At 49.4% G+C, this 20,998-nt stretch overlaps 1 protein-coding gene across 9 annotated transcripts in view; it reads right to left on the bottom strand.

Annotated features, from left to right (window-relative positions):
* Positions 1-20,998, bottom strand: part of ACACB (acetyl-CoA carboxylase beta) — a 2,187,049-nt gene that overhangs the window by 741,885 nt on the left and 1,424,166 nt on the right. The window lies entirely within an intron of this gene.

Raw genomic sequence — 20,998 nt, 5'->3', positions numbered from 1 at the left:
TTGGCAACTACCATTCCCACATTGCATAGAATAAGACTTCGTCTGGCTAAGTCTATGTCTGAGGGGATGCTCAGCAGCACGTATTTGGCATCTTTTGGTAATTGGTACCCAAGTATCTTACTCAACTATCCCATTACCTTGGTCCAGTATCTTTGCATGTGTGTGTAGTCACATAGAGTATGTATGAACGTGCCACATTCTACCATACATCGGAGGCAACCAGAGGACTCTGATCGTCCCATTTTGTGAAGACGGGACCTTGTCACGTACGTTCTATGAGAAATTTTAAGCTGAATCAGCCGTAGCCTCAATTTGATTGCCACCTCCCTTGGGTACATTAGAGCCGACTCTATGTCCTCCAGGCCTCCCAGGGTGCTCACCCATCTGTGCCTCCGGGCCACCAGGTTGTCTGGGATATTATTAATGAGGGTCCTGTAAGTCCAAGAGACGGCCTTTTCTGATATTTTCTCCTGGAGAAGTCTACCCTCCAGCGGCGTGAATTTGGGGGTGTCTGCAATGTCTATTCCCTCCACAATCCATGCATGTTTTATCGGCAGGTACTTGTACCTCTGTCTGTCACGCACCTGGAATTCTAACTTCAAGGCCTCAAAGAAAATCAAGGAGCCTTCTTTTACCCGGTCCCCCACTTTAGAAATTCCTATCCTGTCCCATTCCATGAACCCTTCAGTTTTCCAATATCCGGGACACGCCTACCTTTCCATAGTGGGGTCTGCCTTGTTACCTTGTTGCTCCAGCCCATTTGCTTCTTAGCTGTCTTCCATGCCTGTCCTCTGAGTCGCTGCTAGATGGTGTAGAGCCCCCTTTCCCCCGTAGATGTAATGCAAATGGGCGTGTACCTCAAATTGGCTTCGCTTCAGTGCGTATGTCGGGGGCAGTCTCAGAAGATGTCCCCACTCATTTATTGCTATCAGATGTGTAGCCTGGTAATATGACATGATGTCTGGGAGGGCGATACCTCCGTTGTAATGACTTTGCTGTAATGTGCGAAGCGCGATCGTTAGCTGCCCCCCATCCCACTGCAGCATGTGCACCTCTCTATCTATTGCACCAAACAGATCCTCCGGGATCTTGTAATGTGTGGGGCAATAGACAGAGAGGTGCACATGCTGCAGTGGGATGGGGGGCAGCCAACGATCACGCTTCGCACATTACAGCGAAGTCATTACAACGGGGGGATGGAGACTAAACGCCCTGGAAACTCAAAGACCCTGTGATTGCAAAGAAGGTGAGGGTAGGATCGGAGCTCTGCTTTCTAGAAAATAAAGGAACAGTGTTTTCAGCAGTGGTTGTATGGGAGGCATTCAAGGCGGTGTTAAGAGACAGAACTCAAAATGCGATAGCGGATAAGAATAGGAAAGAGACACAAGACATAATGGCCTTAGAGACGGCTGCTCCTAACATTGTTAGGTAGAGCTGCAATGTTTAAGATGATCATGTTACCCAAATTTCAATACATCTTCCAGAACACACATTACAAGATCCCGGATCATCTGTTTGGGGCAATATAGAAAGGTGCACACTCTGCAGTGGGATGAGGGGCAGCTAACGATCGCGCTTCGCACATTACAACAAAGTCATTACAACGGGGGGATGGAGACTAAACGCCCTGGAAACTCAAAGACCCTGTGATTGCAAAGAAGGTGAGGGTAGAATCGGAGCTCTGCTTTCTAGAAAATAAAGGAACTGCGTTTTCAGCAGTGGTTGTATGGGAGGCATTCAAGGCAGTGTTAAGAGACAGAACTCAAAATGCGATTGCGGATAAGAATAGGAAAGAGACACAAGACATAATGGCCTTAGAGACTAAAATTTTGCAGTTAGAGCAGGAGCTGGGTGAGGATCCCAGCCATTCCGCTCTCCACCAGATAGAAGTTACCCGTGCAGAATATCGAGCGTTGGCTCGACAGGAAGTGAAACAGATGTATCTTGCTTCAAGGCATTGCTGAGATAGGGCAGGGAGGCTCTTGGCATGGTAGGAAGGAGACGGAAGCCAGAGGGGTGCGAGCTATTCAGAGATACGGGCAGAATCTCACTACAGCGCAGGACATTGCCAATGCCTTCGCAGGATACTACACTGATTTATACAAAGCAAAGAAGCTGATGGGAGAAATTCAGATCCAGGAATATCTTGGTGAGATAGACTTACCAATCTTGTCCCTGGAAGATCAGGAAGCCTTAGAGGAAGAGTTTACCCTCGAGGAAGTGACATGCCATACACAAACAAAAAGCAGGGAAAACTCCAGGGCCGAATGGGTTGCCCCGCAGAGTTCTTCAAGGCCAATTCCGCGTTATTGGGTCCACATGTCCTTGAGATGTTCCTGGCAGCTCGAGAAGAAGACATCCTACCCCCCAATTTGCGCACATGGGGTGCCGATCTCCCGGGTTTATGAATCACCACCACTGTGGCTGTAACGTCCTCCTGTAGAACATTCAAGTGATCCCCCAACATGCGGGGGTACTACGGTGGCATGGCTGGAGGGGTCGCCTCGAAGGGGAGGGAGTAGCCCCTTCGGAAGATTTGCAGCACCCACCTGTCCGACGTGATGGAACGCCAGTGGAGCAGTTGATGGCGAACTCTGCCTCCCACTGGCGTGGAATGGGCCTGAAAGCACGGACTAGGAGGGCTTTGAGGCGGATGCTGCCGGGGTAGATGTGTACGGACCGGCACGTTGTCCCCCTGTACCTGAGGGGGCGCCCCTTCCTAGGCCACGAAAGGGGCGAAAAGCGGAAGTTTGCGGGCGTGGGGCCGAGAGGCCCAAGGACTTGGCCGTAGCCCGGGAGTCCTTAGAAAGCGCTCCAGCGCACTATACGCTTTGTTGCCAAAAAGGCGACTGCCATCAAAGGGCATATCCATGAGGGTGCTCTGGACATCCCCAGAAAAACTCGTGGACCGCAGCCAGGAGTGGCGGCGAAGCGCCACTGTGGTCGACATGGCCCTACCCAGCGAGTCCATAGTGTCCAGTCCACATCAGATAGCGTGCCATGCTGCATCCCGCCCCTCGGCAAGAGCCTGGGCGAGCCGTGTCCGGGCCTCCTCCGGACACTGGGACAGCACGTCCTCCACCATATCCCACAGGGAGTGGGAATAACGGTCCAAGAGACAAGCGGTGTTAATAGACCGCAGTCCCAAACTAAGGGAGGAGAACAGCTTCTTACCAAACTGTTCTGGTCTCTTGGATTCCCGATCCGGTGGAGCGGACGGGAAGGAGGTCTGGGAAGTAGAGGCCTGGATAAGCAGACTCTCGGGCGTGGGGTGCATGGACAGAAAACTGTGGTCGCCCGGTGCAGGGCGGTGGCGCCGGGCCACGTTCCGGTCCACAGGAGGTACTGTGGAGGGCTTGGACCAAGTGCCCTTCAGAACGTCCCCTTGTGCTTCGTTAAACTGCAGCAGAGGCTCCGAGCAGCTTGCTGACGGTTGGAGCACTTCAGTGAGGAGGTTAGTCCCACGGCCACAGCAGGTAGCTCCAGCCCAAGGGTTTCGGCCGCCTTGCGCAGCACCACAGAAAATGCAGCACCCTCCTCCAAAGCCACGGTCGGAGGAGAGATGAAGCCAGTTTCAGGGGAGGTGTCAAGACCACTGGCATTCCCCAGCTCGTCTGCCCAGTCCTGAGATAACCGGCCCTGCCGGGTCAGAGGGTCCACAGACCCTCCCAGTCGTCACCGTCATCCGATTCCTGGTAGACAGGTGGAATGATCGGAGCCAGGCGGAAGATCAAATTGCCACCCATCGGCATCGGGTGCGGCGCCGGAAGGCATCGGGTGCGGCGCCGGAAGGCACCGCTCCGACGCCGGGCCCGGACCGGGACTAAACTGGGGAACAACGTCGTCCGGGGACGGCGTCGGGGGTGGCACCGGAGGAGTCGGCGCCGGCGGAGGGATCGTGAGGTCGACCGGCGCCGACTAGGGTCCAGGCCTGGACCCCCCGGGGACCTGCGGCGTTGGGACCGGAGTCGACGAAGGGGCCGGAGCCGCCGGCTCACTCGGCCTCCCAGTCGAGCCTGCGGGGCCGAAGAAGCGCCGTCAGGCGTAGACGGTGGAGCCAGGTTCCTCATGGCCATGACGAAGGCACTGATCTCCGCCGGAGTCGCGTCAGTCCCAGGGACCGGCGGGTATGGGGACGGACGGGACTCCTGCGGCTCCGATGGAGCCGCGTGGGTGGTACCACCCGAACCCTCAGCCGAGTCGCGCGACCGGCGAGGGGAGCCTGAAGAGCGATGTCGCCTCTTGGACTTCTTACTATGCTTCGACTTACCCGAAAACTTGGAACCCGACGAGTGGTGGTGATGGCTACGGCTCCGCGACCGGTCCCTCGACCTCCTCCTCGACCGGGACCGTAAACGGCGCGGAGCCGACTGCCGGAGCTCGAGCAGCTTGCGGGACCGCTCCTGCCTAGCTTTCAAAGTCAAGGCCCGGCAGTCGAGGCACGACTCGGCATCGTGGTCGGCCCAAAGGCAGTAGAGGCACCGGGTTTAAAACCAGGCATCCTACCGGCACCAGAGTCGAGTCGACGAGAATAGACCAAAAGAGTCAAAAAAGGACTAAAAGGGTATGCTCTTCACGGATCGGCGCAGAAAAAAGAAGAACCGAGGTCAGCGCGCGGGGGCGGCGTCTTAGTACTCCGACGACATCATCCCGGCGCACGACGCCGACGACGGACGCGGAGCCGCAGACGACGCCTAGCAACGCTCAAGGGTATTGCTGACGAAAAATCTTTCCGGATCCAGCCTGACGCCTGGGGATATTCTAAGGTGAGGAATCTAACTAACGTGTTTCTTTCAGATCTCTCCCTCTAAGGCTTCCTGATCTTCCAGGGACAAGACTGGTAAGTCTATCTCACCAAGATATTCCTGGATCTGAATTTCTCCCATCAGCTTCTTTGCTTTGTATAAAGCAGTGTAGTATCCTGCGAAGGCATTGGCAATGTCCCCAGCTGTAGTGAGATTCTGCCCGTCTCTCTGAATAGCTCGCACCCCTCTGGCTTCCGTCTCCTTCCTACCTAGCCATGCCAAGAGCCTCCCTGCACTATCTCAGCAATGCCTTGAAGCAAGATACATCTGTTTCACTTCCTGTCGAGCCAACGCTCGATATTCTGCACGGGTAACTGCTATCTGGAGGAGAGCGGAGTGGCTGGGATCCTCACCGAGCTCCTATTCTAACTGCAAAATTTTAGTCTCTAAGGCATTAGGTCTTATGTCTCTATCCTATTCTTATCCGCAATCTCTTAACACTGCCTTAAATGCCTCCCATACAACCACTGCTGAAAACACTGTTCCTTTATTTTCTAGAAAGCAGAGCTCCGATTCTACCCTCACCTTCTTTGCAATCACAGGGTGTTTAGTCTCCATCCCCCCGCAACCCCACGAGCTTCCCCACCCACCGTTAGCCACGGGGGAGAGTGGTACGACAGTCCTCTCGCTAAGTAATCTACCCTGTCACCTTACCCAGTTCCCCACCTGGAGCAGAAAAAATAGTCTAGTCGTGAGAACACTCAATGGACACCCAAGAAATATGAGTATGCCCGGTCAGCCAGGTGGTACCTTCGCCAGACATCCCAATGTGTGTGCGAAGTCTGCCAGTGTCGTTTTACCTTTCCCCCCTCCAGACCGGTCCATGCCTGGGTCCACCATGTCGTTAAAGTCTCCGCCCACTATATGTAGAGGGGAGTCTGCAGCCAGTAAAACCTCTGTCACCTTCTCTAGCGTCTGCCGGTGTAGTCGTGGGGGCGCGTAGACACTGACTAGCATAATATGCCTGTGTCCCCATATTCCCTGTACAGCCATGTATGTACCACTCTGGTCTGACCATGTGCTGGATATGTGGAAGGGTACAGTCTTTCTGATAAGTATTGCCACCCCCCTGCAGCCAGAAGTGAACCCTGCATGGGCCAAGGTAATATAAACTCCTCTCCCCAGCAAGCCGCAACGTGATCCCCTAAGATGTGTCTCCTGAAGGAGTACTATGTCTGGCTTCAGCCTCTTTAGGTATCTAGCAACCAGGCCTCTTATGATTTGGTTTCCCAACCCGTTAACATTCCAGGCCAGTACTGTGTAACCCTTCTCAGTCATCCTCCATGGGGTCATCCCTGCCATGTCTGTGTTGAATGCAAGATCTCGCTGCAGTGTTTACTTCTCGGTGAGTGTTTGCATACTGCTCTATGTCATATTTAGTCTCCCGGTGTCCTTCCTTTGTGTCTCCCCTCTGAACCTTACTACCCCCTTCCCACTCTCTCCCACTTCCCACGCACTTTTCCTCAAAATGTCAACATGACAACTGTGTTGTAGGAATAACCTGAGAGGTCTGTGTGCCCCAACCCCTCCCTTCCGTACAACAAACTTATTTAACTAATTGAGACAAGAGGTCTGCAGGGCTCTAGGATCTGGTTCAGAGCCACTCCCAATCTAGGTTAGCCAAGTCTCTACGGGCACCTAGTGCTCTCTTACTGTCCCTTCGGCATCCAACATGACCCAAGTTTTCAGCCTTCTTCACTCCTGTCTGGCGATGCATGTCTCGGTAACCCTTCAAGTTCACCTTCCACCTCTGGCATCTCTTGTCAGGTGATTTCCTTCAGTAGCGGGTGGTCACTGTCTGATTTCCCTGAGCGCTCCAGCATTGGCAGGTCCGGAGTGGTTTGTCTTCTGGTTTGTCCTCCAATTCGTGTCTTCTCTCGACTCTCGATTCAAATCATCTTCCGAGTCGAAGTCTTGCTTCTACCGCTCAATCATTGCTTTAAACCTACTGGGCGTTCTGCCTTGAGATCGAGGCCCCTGTTCCAGGCGGCGAATAATCTTGGTTCTTATAACTTTGGGCCTCACTACTGTCTCCGGAGTCCTTTGTTCTGTATTGTGCCCTTTGGGTGGCCTCTCTTCAATCCACGACCATGTCTCCTCCGGTGTCTGGAAAAAGAATGTCTTGGCTTGAAATATTACTTTAAGCTTGGCCGGGAAGAGCAACATGTATTGAATTTGAAGGCTTCTTAGTTTCTATTATACTGAGTCAAAGGTTCTTCTCTGTTTCTGGACTTCCCTGGAGTAGTCCGGGAAAACCATAATTTTCGTATTTCTCATCCGGACTGGACCCAGGCGTCGCATCTCTCGTAGTATTAAGTCTCTGTCCTGATAGTTTAAGAATCTGGCTATAACTGACCTGAGGGGTGGCAGGCACCCTATGTGCCCATTTGATCACAAGGCAGTTGGAGAATTGGTCGTTTGTGAGGGTGTCTTTAAGCCATGTGAGGAGATATGCCCCCATGTCTGCCCCTTCGATTCCCTCCGGGAAGCCTATAAAGCACTGATAATTTCTTCTTGCACGATTTTCGGCATCGTCCACCTTACACATTGTCTCTTTCAGGGAAGCCTTTAGCTTGACAACCTCTCCCTTCAATTTGTGCGTTATATCTTCTGGTTCCGAAATACGCAGTTCCGCTTTTGTCACTCTTTCTGACACATTTCGGAGGTCCTGTCTCAGCAGAGTCACATCTGTGCAGACCTCGGCTATCCTGCCCTCCAGAACCTCCCTTGATGCTTGTATTGCTTGCAGGTTGGCTGCATTGTCTGGAATGGAAACAGAATCACCCATCGTTTCAGGCTGTGGAGTCACCACTTTGGTGGATCTATACATCTTTCCCTGCCTTTGGGGCTTGGGATCCTTGTCTCTAGCCACAGTCAGCCCATTTTCTCTTACTTTGTTATGGTATATTCCAGGGGTGTCAGCCCGTTCGACCAGCTCTTCCTTGCGCCCAGGTGTTCATCCGCAGCTAAGCTTTTATCTCCTGAGGTCTTTTGCCGTTGCGTAGCACTTTTTAATTGCTCTTGATGTGCTCAGTCAGGTTTACTATCACATCGGTGGAGCCACTGCCACTCCAACACAAGCACACGGTGCCTCTATCTCCAGCCGCTCGCTTCTCACCCGTGTCTCAGCCCCTCCACCTCTAGGTTAGCTTGGTTAGCTATGGGGTCTCTGTGCCGGTCTGATCTGCTGGTATGCTCGATTGCCCACTGGCGCCGCTGCACCTCTGCCGCAAGTAGCAAGTCTTATTTCCACCACTAAAATTCTCTCTACAACTTGCCGCTTCTCTGGTCCGTTTTAAGGCACTGCGAAGTACTCTCTCCTAATTCCCTCTTTGACCTGCCACTCGTTGGAGTGTCGCTCAAGCTCTGCTCGGTGTTCTCTCCTGTGGCCGCCTCCGTCTGGTCTGATCCGATCCGATCTGTGGCCCTGTGATACGTGCATGGCCAGTCGCCGCCAAATTCCCATGGCTTCACGTCTCGGGCCCCAGGTTTGCTGAGTAATTACCACCGCAAGGCACCGGCCTCCCTTAGTTCAGTCGTTCTCCCCGTTCTCAGCCAGGGTCAAGGGCCAGCACCTCCAGCCTGCTTCTCGCCTTACGTGTGTCCTCACGGGGAGGTGTCATACTTCCTCCTTACCTTGAGGTGTTCAGTTGCTCCTCCTCGGCCTCTTTTCCTCAGCCGCACTCATGACTATCAGGCATGTCGTCTTTGAAAAGGGGCCGTGGAGGAGGAGCTCATCTTGCATCCATCTAGACCCTCTGCGGTGCCACAGGGCTCCCTGTGCCTACGGTCGCCCTCTTGCTGCAATCGGCCACCCTTCTCAGGCTACAACGCTGTTCCTCCGCAGGGCTGGAGCATCTGCCACCTATCTTGGGTCATCCGCAACTTCATGGGTGCCTCCTCAGGTCCAGTAACCATTTTTGCCCAGTTCCTCTGTCCACCGCGGCTCCAATTCCCCATGGTTAAAGGTCCCAAAATCGTTCCGCTTCTGCATCGGCAGGTACAGTGGGTCTTCAGGATACCGGTTAGCTCATTAACCAATGTCTTAAGGCAGGATTATTGTCTGGATTCAGATAGGGCAGCCGGATCTCTGGCGGTCGCGTCTAGTCGGCCATGCTGCTGGCTCCTATAAGCGCCACTCTTGTGTGCTTACATCAGGTTCTTGTCTTTTCCCTTTCCATGTCCTCAGACGAGGAAGGTGAAAAATTGATGGTAACAGAGTGCAGAGTCCAAACTTGGGCCCTTTTCAAGACGAATATGATGTGAGGTAGAGTTTCCACTATAAAGATCGTTCCCAAAGGTAGGGTATTTGTTCTTCTGATGCATACATTAACCACAGAGTCCTCATCTTAGAATGGATATCAAAGCAGTACCACCCAAGGTCTCAGACCAAAAGTCTGGCTGGAGCAAGCAGGCAAAATGCCCGTTACCACTGGATCTGGTCATCCGAGAAGTAGTGCTTAAAGAACCTACACATTGATGCCCAAGTTGCTGCCTGGCAGATGTCAAGGGGAGGGACTCCACATGCCAACACAGTGAAAGCAGCCATAGCCCTGATGGAATAGGCTCTCTGACCTTTTGAAGGCTGTTTCTTGGCCAGTGTGTAGCATATCTTCACGCAGAGGACTATCCACTGGTTCTATTCTGCAAAGCCTTCCCTTTCTTTGCTTTGGAGAGCCACACAAAAATCTGATTGTCCAATCAATGGTACTGGGTACGATCTACGTAAAGGCTTAAAGCCCTTTTGGGGACCGGCTGGTTGAGCAATCCCTCCTCTTTAGTATGCTGGCAGAGTGATGGTAGAGTGACACTTTATTTATTTTATAGTTTATAGAGCACAAACCAGACCTGTGAGGGTATCAGAGCGCTTTACAGTATTAAGGGTGGAATACAAAGCGTTAGGAAGGGAGGGACCAATTGGGTAACGCAGTCTACGGTCCCGGCTACATGTAGGATAAAAATTACAACAGGTAGATACATTATAAAATGTGGGATAAAATGTGGGATAAAAATTAAAATAGGTAGCTACATTATAAAAGAAGGCACGCAGTCTCAACTCTTGGGTGGGATGCCCAGGAGTGCAGGAATAGTTATCATCCGTAGAAGCTGTGGATAATGCTGAGGTGGAGGGTGGCACATGTCACTGAGGTGATTGCAATGTAATCATTAAACAAGGTATTTGCCCAAATAGAAGGTTTTGGTCTCCTTTTTAAAGTGTGCCAAGGACGGAAGTCTACTGATGGCGGGTGGGAGAGAGTTCCAAATTCTTGGAGCGGCCCCAGAGAAGCCCGATTGTAGGTTTTTTTGTTCCGGAAGCGTGCTGGTTGCAGCAACAGGTCTTTGGCAGATCAGGAGTTTCTGGCTCCTCCGGATATCACAAGTTTTCGGGCGAGAAATGCAGGGGCATTGGAGTAAAGACAAATTGCCCAATGTGAAAGGGAGTCATTTCTCTGAGTAAGAATGGGGACAGAGTCCATAGCACCAACTTCTCCAGGAAAAAGGTGATATAGGCCAGTTGGACTGAGAGTGCCTGATGTTCACCCATGTGATGAGCTGATGTAATTGCAGTGAGAAATATGGTATTTAAAACACAGAAACGCAGCAAGCAGCTATACATTGGCTCTAAGGGCAAACCATGAGAAACGTCAAAACCAAGTTATGATCTCTCTCAAACCAGCAGGGATGCTTCTGTCACCACTGTCGGAAGGAAGAATGTCTGCTACTAGACTAACTACATTGGGCAGCTACCACAGCAAATTGTGAGCCATCTCCTTCGAAACCTGGATTGCATTGGCCAGATTGCGGTCATGCTTGGCCCAGTGGTAATTTAGATTCCATTACATTTGTCTCTTAGCATAGCTTACGAGGAGGAAGCAGGAGGCTAACAGGCTAAGAAACTTCAGAGCAGCTCTCACCATGACCCAGGACCAAGTCTAAAAAATTGGGAATATTTGCCTGACTGTCCGCGACTTGTGGCGAAGTGATCCCTGAACTCAAATGCGTCCAGGACTGCCTCAATGAATGAAAGCCACTGTGAAGGAGTTGAGTGGGACTTTGGCTCGTTGACAGTGAACCCCACAATTGTAAGATGTTTACCATCATCTGGAGGAGGTTCATGACTGACTGTGTTGAGCCCATTTTCAACAGCATGTGGTTGAGGTATGGGAATACTGGTATTCCTGACCTCCACAGATGGCCAGCGACCACCGACATTACACCTGTGAACACCGAGGAGCACTGGTGTGGCCTCAGGGGAGCACAGCAAACAAAGTGCTCCTGCCTACTTTGAACTGCAGAGAACGTCTGTGGTACATGAAAATATGTGTCCTGCAGGTCCCAAAGACAACTTCCAGTTGCCCAGGTCCAGAGCAGATGTAATCTGGGCCAGCATGAGCATTTTGAACAAGTCCTTCCAAAGGAAGGCATTCAGAGGCCAAAGGTCTAGAACAGGACTGAGGCTCCTGTCCTTATTCGAAACAAGGAAATAGCACGAATAACAAACTCCTTCTCTTTCCCAGTCAGGAATCCTCTAAATAAAACCCCTGGACAGCTACAATCGACCTCCTGTAACAAAATGGATAGGTGCTCGTCTGCAAGCCACTCTGGGGTGGGAGGAATACGTGGAGGGTAGTAAGAAAAGGAAGGGTATAGCCATTCTGAACAATCTATAAGACCCATTTGCCAGACGTAATGGATCGCCTCCTTGGGAGGAAAAGTTGAATTCTGGTCCGCACCAGCTGGGCATCCAGCTATGGGCAAACTAAAGTGGCTTGATGGCTGTTGCAGCAGAGGAAGAGGAATTAAAGGATTGATGTTGCTCTGGCCCGCAGGTTGCTTGCCAGACCTATATCCTCAAAAGGACTGGGGTGTCTGCTGCATCACAGGTTAGGAAGGCAATCTCTGTCTATACACCAGACCTCTGGAATAGCCACTAAATGTCCTGAATTGGTGCAGGAGTTGTTTGGCAAGGGTCAACTGCCCCAAGGAACTCTGCTGTTGCAAGTAGCAAGTCCAGCTCTGTCTCAGGCGAAGTAACAAGCATTCTGACATTTTATAGATAAATGTATAAAGCATCATCAGTATTGTAAAGGAGGGGAGCAAGCCATCCTCCTCTTGGGGTGTCCCCTGGACAGGTATAGGATCAAAGTCAGAACTAAAGAGATAAAGTAGCTTCTACTTGTGCTGTGTTGTAGAGGCACTGGGTTCTGGCCAGGTTGTTAGACAACCAGTTGTGATTTTGTTATTTTGTAACATGACATGAGTTGGTCTTGAGTGGAAATCGGTTTGGGGCTGCGGTGGAGTTGGCAGCAGGCGCTGGGGAAGCAGGAACCAGCATGGATCTCTGGATCTGAGTAGAAGTATGCAACAGTGTTGCTAGAGGCCCGTTAGCATGTCCCAAGGGGGAAGACAGTGCTGGGGCTGAATCTGCCAGTGGCAACCGGACACAAAGCCCCTGCGGTTCCATAGGATCCGACAGCATTTCCAAGGGAGTCGGAAGCACACTGAAAATGTGCAGTATGGCTTCCTTGAATGCTTCGATCTGTTGTGGGATCGATGGTGGCATGGGAAATTCAGGGCATATCTAGAGCAACTTAGGAATCAATTCTGTTCTGGAAACCTCTAAATGATTTCTCTTTGGACTAAGATTGGAGGGATGGGGTGGCGTCCCTCTTCGCTTTCTTATGATTACACTTGGACTTTGACTTACTGGAGGACTTCAAGCATGAAGCTGAGAGGTTGTGGGAAGGCCTCAGGACCGGAACAGATTCCACGACTTGGGAGCATGAGCTGGAGCTACATTAAGGCTGTGACTTCTTAATGTATTCTGTGAGATACAGCTTCGCCTCCTCCCAGTCTCAGATTGCCTTTAGGTCTATGGGGGCGCACTTATCGTATGACTTAGGGTTCTGTCCTGAACTCAGACCCTACAAACACATTGGGAGTAGGTCTGTGACCGACATCTGCTTTTTACATTCACAGCATGACTTGGAACCTGTTGTTTTGGGTGGGGAAATTGTTCCCTAGCACATTGGAGAAATTATTTTATACATTGTAAAAAAACAGACAAAGTTGGGAGCACAGCTCCAGATCCACATCGGAAGGTGCAGAAAGAAAACACCTTACGCCAGTGCACAGTGATGGTGCTTATATGCATCTCCTGGAGTCAGCGAGGAGTCACACACTCCACCTAGCAGCACGAAAGATCCACTGTGGCACCTGGTGAATATTCTAATGCCTGGAATCTGCAGCTAAGAAGAAAAAGTTACTTACCTGCGGCAACAAACTTTCTGGTTGAGACTGTTATCTACCTGCAGATTCCTTACCTACAAGGCAATCTCCAGGCATCAGTCTGGTTTGGGAAAACTTCAAAGCAACAAGGTTGCCTGTAGAGGGCATTGGACTCAATATGCCATAAAGCGTCCACCCCGGCGCATCAACGTCCGTTTCCTTTCTTTTTTATAAGCCTTCGAGGCAAGAAGGCAGAGGGATATCGATGAAGGACAGCAGTATCAAAATATTGCAATATGGGATCTTATTACCTTTACATTTTCCTATAAGCTATCAAATGGAGAGGGTGCAGGATGGTGGTGAGGAATAAGAGTATGCACCAGAAAGATCTCTACAGCAGGTGAATAACTTTTTCTTCTGATGGATACTTTTACCTGCAAATTCCTCATCTGTAGAACAGATCTGACAGCAATACCCTGCGAAAGAGGAGGGTTGATGGATGATTAGACAAGGAAATCCTGTGCACATGAACATCCAGGCAGTAATGATGAGCAGAAATGTACAGGGAAGCTCACATTACCATTTACAGATGTCTGTAATCAGCACACCTCGAGGAAGTGCAGAAGTAGATGACTCAGCCCTGGTGGAATGGGCCCTGACCCCATTAGGAGGCTCTTGGCTAAGGCGTTGCAGGTTTTGATGCAGAGGATGATCCACCAAGATAGAGTCCTCTAGTAGTGCCTCACCCCTTTTTTGACACCATAGTAGCAGGCAAAAAGTTAGCCATGCGACAAAGTCCTTGATGAGGCCCAAGTAACAGATAGCTGCCTGCCGAGGATCCAACCGATGCAACCATTCCTCCTCTTTCGTAGGAGGAGGTGGAGGGAAGAAGGCCAAAAGAGAGATGGACTGGGCAAGATGGAAAGGAGTGTCCACCTAAGGGAAGAAAGCAGCCAGGTTTGCAATACCAACTTATCTGAAAAGAATGTATGGATAGGAGTGCAACAGCTAAGGGCCTGCAAATCACTGACCCATCTGGCAGAAGTGATAGCAACCAAAAACACAGATTTGAGGGCCCACGTACAAACAGTACAACTGTGAAGGGCCTCAAACGGAGTCCCAATCAAAAAGGTAAGAACCAGAATTAAGTCCCATTGAGGAACTACAAAGGGAGTAGGAGGGAAAAATGGGTCAGGCCGTTTTGAAAATACATTACAACTGTACACTTAAATAGGGATAGCTGATCCGTCAGACAGAGGAAATCAGACAAGGCGGCTAGGCAACCCTTCACAGCGCCAATAGCACATCCCTTCTGAGCAAGAAAAAGTGCAAAGTGCATCACTTAAGACAGTTTGTTTTACAATGGATATACACCATTGCTCCATCTGCAGGAATAAGCAGACTTCATGGAGGGGTGATGCGCAAACAAGATGACATCAACCAACTTTGGGGCAGCTGAAAGGAGCTCAGTTGTCCCCGCTCAATCTCAAGGCATGTAAGTGGAGGTTTTGGAGACTGGGGTGCAGAATCACCCCAAACGACTTGGAGAAGAGGTATAGCCTGAGCAGAAGGCAATGCAAGAGACATGTGGAGAAGCGAAGTACCACACCCTTCTCGGCCAATCCAGGGCAATGAGAATTACTTGAGCCCAATCTTGGTGAATATTCCTGAGCACTTGAGAAATCAAGAGTATGGGTGTAGGAGGGGGAACGTGTAAGACACCTGAAAGTTCCACCTTAACTGAAATGAGTTCCTCAAGGATCCCCTCAATGTGTACTGGAAGGCACAGAACTACTAGCAATGAGCATTATCTGAGGAAGCAAAAAAATCCACATCAGGAGTGCCACAATGGGAAAGATGTAATGGACTTAAGGGGGCATGGCTGGCAGCCGGAGAACATGGCATTGGGCTGAGGCTTCCGCCGCAAGTCCCGGCCTGCCGCCTACCTGGATACCTGGCAGATGTGACAGGTAGGGATCGGTCCAGTGCCAGGGGGCTCTACACTGCACTGTGAGGACTGGGGAACACGCACCACACCCCCGTAGCAATTGGTATCTGCGGCAGCCTAAAGCACTAGGCGGCCCGCAAGACATGCAGAGCTACAATGGGTAGCCCTGGCAACAGCGGCTCTGATAAAGCAGCTGAGACGCCCGCCTCAAGTGGATTGCGGTCTGATTCTCGTTGCCGGGAGCCTCAGCGATAGAAGAGGGCCCTGAGGGTGCGCAGCAACCACGGGCAGCAGCTGTCATTGAGGACCCACTGCCTAAGAGAAGGTATAGCGGTAGGTTCTGTGCATCATAATCCTCAATAAAGGGTGGGGGAGAGAAACTGAGTGGAGCGACGAATGATAGCCCTGAGGAGGGATTCCCAGAACAGGATTTGAGCCTCAGGAATCGACTCACAGTGGTGAGAGGCACAAATCTAACTGCACCGGGAAAGACATTTTGGATTGGGCTGTGAAGGAGAGCCGCCAGACTCCTCTACAGTAAATGCCATCCAGCAGTAGCATTGATCGCTCCCGGGAGGCTCCCATAGCACCTCTGGGATACATCGAGTTTTACACTGCCACGGATGGCTTTCTGCATCCTGTATATCCCTGGCTTGACGGTAATTGAAATCTGCACCCTGGTCCTAGCCCAGACATCAACCACAACACACCTAGTGTGGCATGATCCTTTGAGGGCATATATCCCATCCCTCTACCTCCCCTCTGCATATTGGAGGTGAAGAGGGATGGCTAATTCTCCGTTGGTGCACCAATTAGAACTTCTACATGTCACAGGAGCATAAATCTAAGACAGGCAGACATCTGACAAGGCAGTGGGTGGGAAAGCAAAAGGCACTGTGAAGGGAGATCCTAAGGGAATCATGGTGGCATCACTGGAACCAGCAATGGCTGTATCTGACCACGCACAGCAACAATCCTGAAAGAATTAGCAGAGATTAAAATATCTATTGGCATGGTCAGCGCCACGGTTTCCACCACCTCTGTTCAAAAGTGGCTTCCAAACCAGAATGTTCAGTATCCCGAGACTGATGGATATGGAATCTTGATAGATCATGCCGGATTGGGGCTTGGAATTATGGGTGCTTCATCAGAGGACCGAAGATCTGGAGGACAGGAGTCACCAGAACAATGTGTGAATGTCTGGGATCTAGGAACGAGCAGAGAAGGTGGATGTGGCGGACTTCCTTGGATGCATCCTTCTGACCCTTCTCAACATAACTTTTAACCCACCGTAATTCCAAAACACCCAAAAGGTCAGGTCTCGTTTACCCCCTCACCTCACTGCTCAAGACAGATCTTTGCATTTTGTCTGCCGCATCAGCAGAGCCCAGTGTTTGACAGACTAGAATGGGCTTACCTTCTCTGCACCATGGAACAGCTGGGGTTGGAATGGACATGTGGACCTGGGTACAGAGTTTGTACAAGCCCCCAGTGGTTACATCTGGGGGGGGAGGATTTCATATAGCCCGGTTTTCGGTGGAGAAGAGAATCAGGCTGTGGTGCCCTTTGTCCCCGATGCTTTCCCTTTTGGCCCTGGAACCGTTGGCAGTGGCTATTAGGCAGGATCAAGAAACTGCAGGCATACAGATGGTAGCAGGTGCACCAAAGGCTTTCCTTGTGAACAATATTCTCCAGACGTTGGCCCGACCCTGACAGTCTGCGGAGAGGGTTGTGGAGTTGCTAGACCAATTCATGAATTTCTTGGGATATTGCATTAACTGGGCTAAATGCAGGGTCCTTCCCTCAAGCTCACCACTACACCAGCATCATTGGGGGACTTGCCCTTTAAATGGAAACACTAACACCTTAAATATCTGGGCCTGTTGGTCAGTAAAGGCTTGGTAAAGAGGCTCCAGGATAATCTCACCCCCGGAATGGATACGATGGGCCTGGCTTTAAAGAGTGGGGCCAGTTGAAATTGTACCTTTGGGGGAAGGTGCAGATAGCTAAGATGACTATAGTACCCAGATTTAATTATATTTTTGAGATGCTGCCTTTACCAGCCCCCGGGATTCTCCTGCTTTAAATAGACAAAAATATACATACATTTGTATGGGGGAGAAAGCGGGGGGACTACGGCTGCTGAATGTGGAGTGTTACAGCTTGTCCCCATGGAACGTCACCAGTTGGGGTGGCGGGAGATCTGGTGATATACTGTACAGGATCATGGAAGGAACCAGAGGCGAGGAACTGAATCAGACTATCCTCGCAGATGGCATGGAAAACGGCACATGTAATGGTGAGGGACTTGGAAAGATTGCATAAAAGCGCACCCCAATGGCTTAATGCAGCGATTAAACTCGGGCAATCTGAGATTCGCTAGTCAGCCTGGAGAGGTGTAACAAAGTGCCTGGTTGACATGTTGAAGGAGGAGTGATCAAGATGTTTTGGGATTTACAGACAAATTTGGCCTGCCATCTACTCAGGCTTGGAGATTCACCCAACTAAAAAGAGCTCTGCGAGCAGCACTCGGGAAGGCATCGTGTGATTTGTTGACCTCTCCAATACACACACACATATTTACATGTCTGATAACATTTTGGGGTTATACACCCTTCTTATTGACTATAGCTATTGCTAAAATACCAAGGACCAAGTTAAATAAAGAATACATGGCTTACTTGTACTCAGAAAGACACACGCATGAGATGGGAAAAAGAAGGGTTTTTGACCACTCACTTTTGGTTTGCTCAATGGGGACCGGGCCTTACCTTTCTTTTACTTTAGTCATGTCAAATTATATTACCTTATAAGGTTTAGGTTTGGAACCTCAAATCTATTGGTTTCATATCCACGAAATGTATATACAGATGCTGGACTGGATGTCTGCCCATGTGATTCACAATCAAAGCAGAGCACGTTGCACTTTATGTTCTTCTGCAATCTCTATATTACTCCAAGGTGCACTTTTTTAATACCACTTTTAAAACATTTGAAAATAAGAAGATGCCAGGCAGCTTTGCACTATCTCCAGCTTTTAAAGGATGAATTTATCGGTCTGATGGTTTATAGATATATCTCCTCTTCAGTTCGACTTAGAAATATTGTTGGGAAATGAGTTCATATTGTATTTTATCATTGCATTATATATTTATTGAAGTTTTAAAAATGTTGCCATATGGCACCACGAATGTAGATTCTTCTCTGTCTTTGTATAATTATTGTTGTGTCTAGGGTGGTGATATGAATTCCATGATTTTTTTCACTTGGACACTTGTAAAATGTTTTTCTTTTCTTTTTAAGAAATATTGTTTATATTGTTTATTTTTGCTAAATCAGAAATTCTTTGTTTTTATAATGTATTCTTTTATGGCTTGGAATATAGCCGAATAAAGATTTCTGAATTAATGAATGACTATAGCTACACCTCCAAGAGTGAGAAGGTTACAGAGGTGGTGGGAAGGTTGACTTCCAAAAATATTTGACGACGAAGACTGGGTTGAATTGATGAAATGACCATGGAAGATGGTTGAGGGAAGCAAGATTGAAATACATTCACTTTAAAATTCTCCATAGATGGCACTGGACTCTGGCGAAGCTCCGCAGGAAGAAACTAAGTCCGGTAATAACCTGTTGGTGGTGCGGGAAGGAGGACGTGCCATCGTACATATATGGGACTGTAAAATGGTCTCTGCATTTTGGTGACGGATATAGTCTACCCTCGAGACCGAAATGGGGGAATCCCTGACATTTCAGAAACAGATGGCACTTCTGTATGATGTTTCAGGGCTGCCTACCTTGACATCTCGTGTGAAGAGAAGGGTATTAACAGAGATGGCAACAGCCAAAGAAGGAACATTGAGTTTCTGGAAGACCACAAAGGTGCCATACCATAGACGGTGATTTGAAAAAATGTATAAAGATGCAAATAAAAATAAAAAATATATACAAAAAAATTGCTAATCTGGGGATGAGGAGGGGTAACAGAGTGGGATGTCGGTGGTATGGCAGACTGCAGATTTTCTTTGGGTGAGTGGAGGTGGGAGGAGTATTGGGATTTGGGGATTCAGGTCAATGACAAATTCCTAGGTAGTAAAATTGGGCAGGAATTATATGTTTGTGCTATATGTTGTCAACATCATATTTGGATGTGATAATGTAGCACTGTTACTTGAAACGCTTAAGAATAGTTATATTAAAAAAAGATCTCCTGAACTACCTCCGGCAGAAGACGCCACTCGTGATCAACAAGGTAATGCTAGCTCAGGCTGTTGGTTCTGACATTCAGAGACCCCACTAGGTTATTGGCAGTGAGCCAGATGCCTTGATGGTGTGCCCAAGACCACAGTCTCAGGCCTGTCGGGCAAAGGAGGTGAGATCCTACTCCCCCTTGCTTGTTCACATACCACATCACAGTCATATTGACAGTCAAGAACTGAAAGGATCGATCCCCGATGGAAGGGGGTAGAGGAGAGCCCTTGAACACCAACTGAATCACCACCAGTTCCAGCAGGTTGACATGAAGCACCTTCTCTTCAGGAGACCAGAGACCCCTGATCTCCAGGTCCTCCAGATGAGTCCTCCACCCTACGGTGCAGATATCTGTCACTACCATAGTTAGTTCGGAGGGGGGCAGAAGGGCTTTGCTTCCGGTTCGCCTCATTCCCCCACCCACTGACTTCCACTGCAGCGCTAGGAAAGATCACGATGGGGTCCGACAGGTCTCCCTCATACTGGAGCCAATGCCTTCGCAAAGATGGCATTAAAAAAATGCAGCTGGATCCGGTCCTGGAATTGGGAATTCGGGTAAAGTATATGTCGGCGTAAGAGTCTCAAGCAGCATAGGTGCCGGCACCAAGGGCTCCGGGAATGATGGAGGTCTTTCTGGTGCCAGGTCTACAGGAAGAGCAAGGGTGCATGGAGGATCCACTGGCACAAGGCTGACAAGCTCTGGTTCCAAAGATGAGGCTCCTGTGGGAGACTGAGACTTACTTCTAGAACATTTCTTGACCTTCTTTCGCTGTTTTCTCTTTATCTTGGCTGAAGAAGATGATGGAGAGTGATAGTGTCGAGACAGCTTCCTGGTCTTCCTTTGCCCTGACTATACAAAGTTTGGCTTCCCACTCTTTATTTGCCATGTGAAGCATGCTGAGGCATAGGGAGCAGACCTTCAAATCATGGTCCAGACATAAACACAACAGACTGACTGAGTGGGGGTCTGTAATGGACATCTGTCCCCCACAATCCCTACAGGGTTTGAATCCAGACTTTTTAGGAGGAGACCTAGTACTGCAGAAAACAGTTGAAATATTTGAATAAAATTCCAGAGTGAGCAAAGCTCCAGGTCTGTGTTGAAGTTGCGGAAAATAGGGAACTGAAGTAGATGCACTGGGGAGGGCGCTTTATGGTCTCGGTGGTGTCACCGGACGTCACGTCTGGCTCCAAGAGAGTCCACCGCCCTCTACCAACCTTGTGGCTTTGAAGTTTTCCAGATCCAGACTGACATCAGGAGATTGATCTACAGGTGAGGAAACTCCAGTTACAAGAATCCATCAGAAGTATTGATCAGAAATATAAAAATAGGGCACACTACAAATCTGGACCAGTGTGCTATTAGAGTAAAATAAAACCCCAAATCTATTTTTACTGTGTATGTGTTGCTAGGTGGGATTAAAACCTTTATTTCCTATTTCTGTCTGGAAAATGCTAGAAAATGCTTCAGCATTCTCAATTAATCTTCAAAATCTGATTTAATGGCAAAATCAGATTCTTGTTTCTGCCAATACATGTTCATGCCTTTGAAGTGGTTCTAAGAGATATAAAATATTTTGGTTTCTGAGTCTAGGTGATAGACTACCATCAATCAGCTCCTGGAACATCTTGAAAAAATCTAAACATCTGATTAACTTGTAAACTTTATATATAGTTCTTAGTAGCAGTTTATCTATAGAATATAGTCAACAAAATGCCCAAGGGAGAATCCCATAAACAGAACGAATATCTTGGAAGGATCTTA

The sequence above is a fragment of the Triturus cristatus genome, chromosome 11, assembly GCF_964204655.1.
Source record: "Triturus cristatus chromosome 11, aTriCri1.1, whole genome shotgun sequence".
Classification (NCBI taxonomy): domain Eukaryota; kingdom Metazoa; phylum Chordata; class Amphibia; order Caudata; family Salamandridae; genus Triturus; species Triturus cristatus.
Note: the sequence above shows the minus strand (reverse complement) of the source record. Positions and strands in the feature narration are given on the sequence as shown.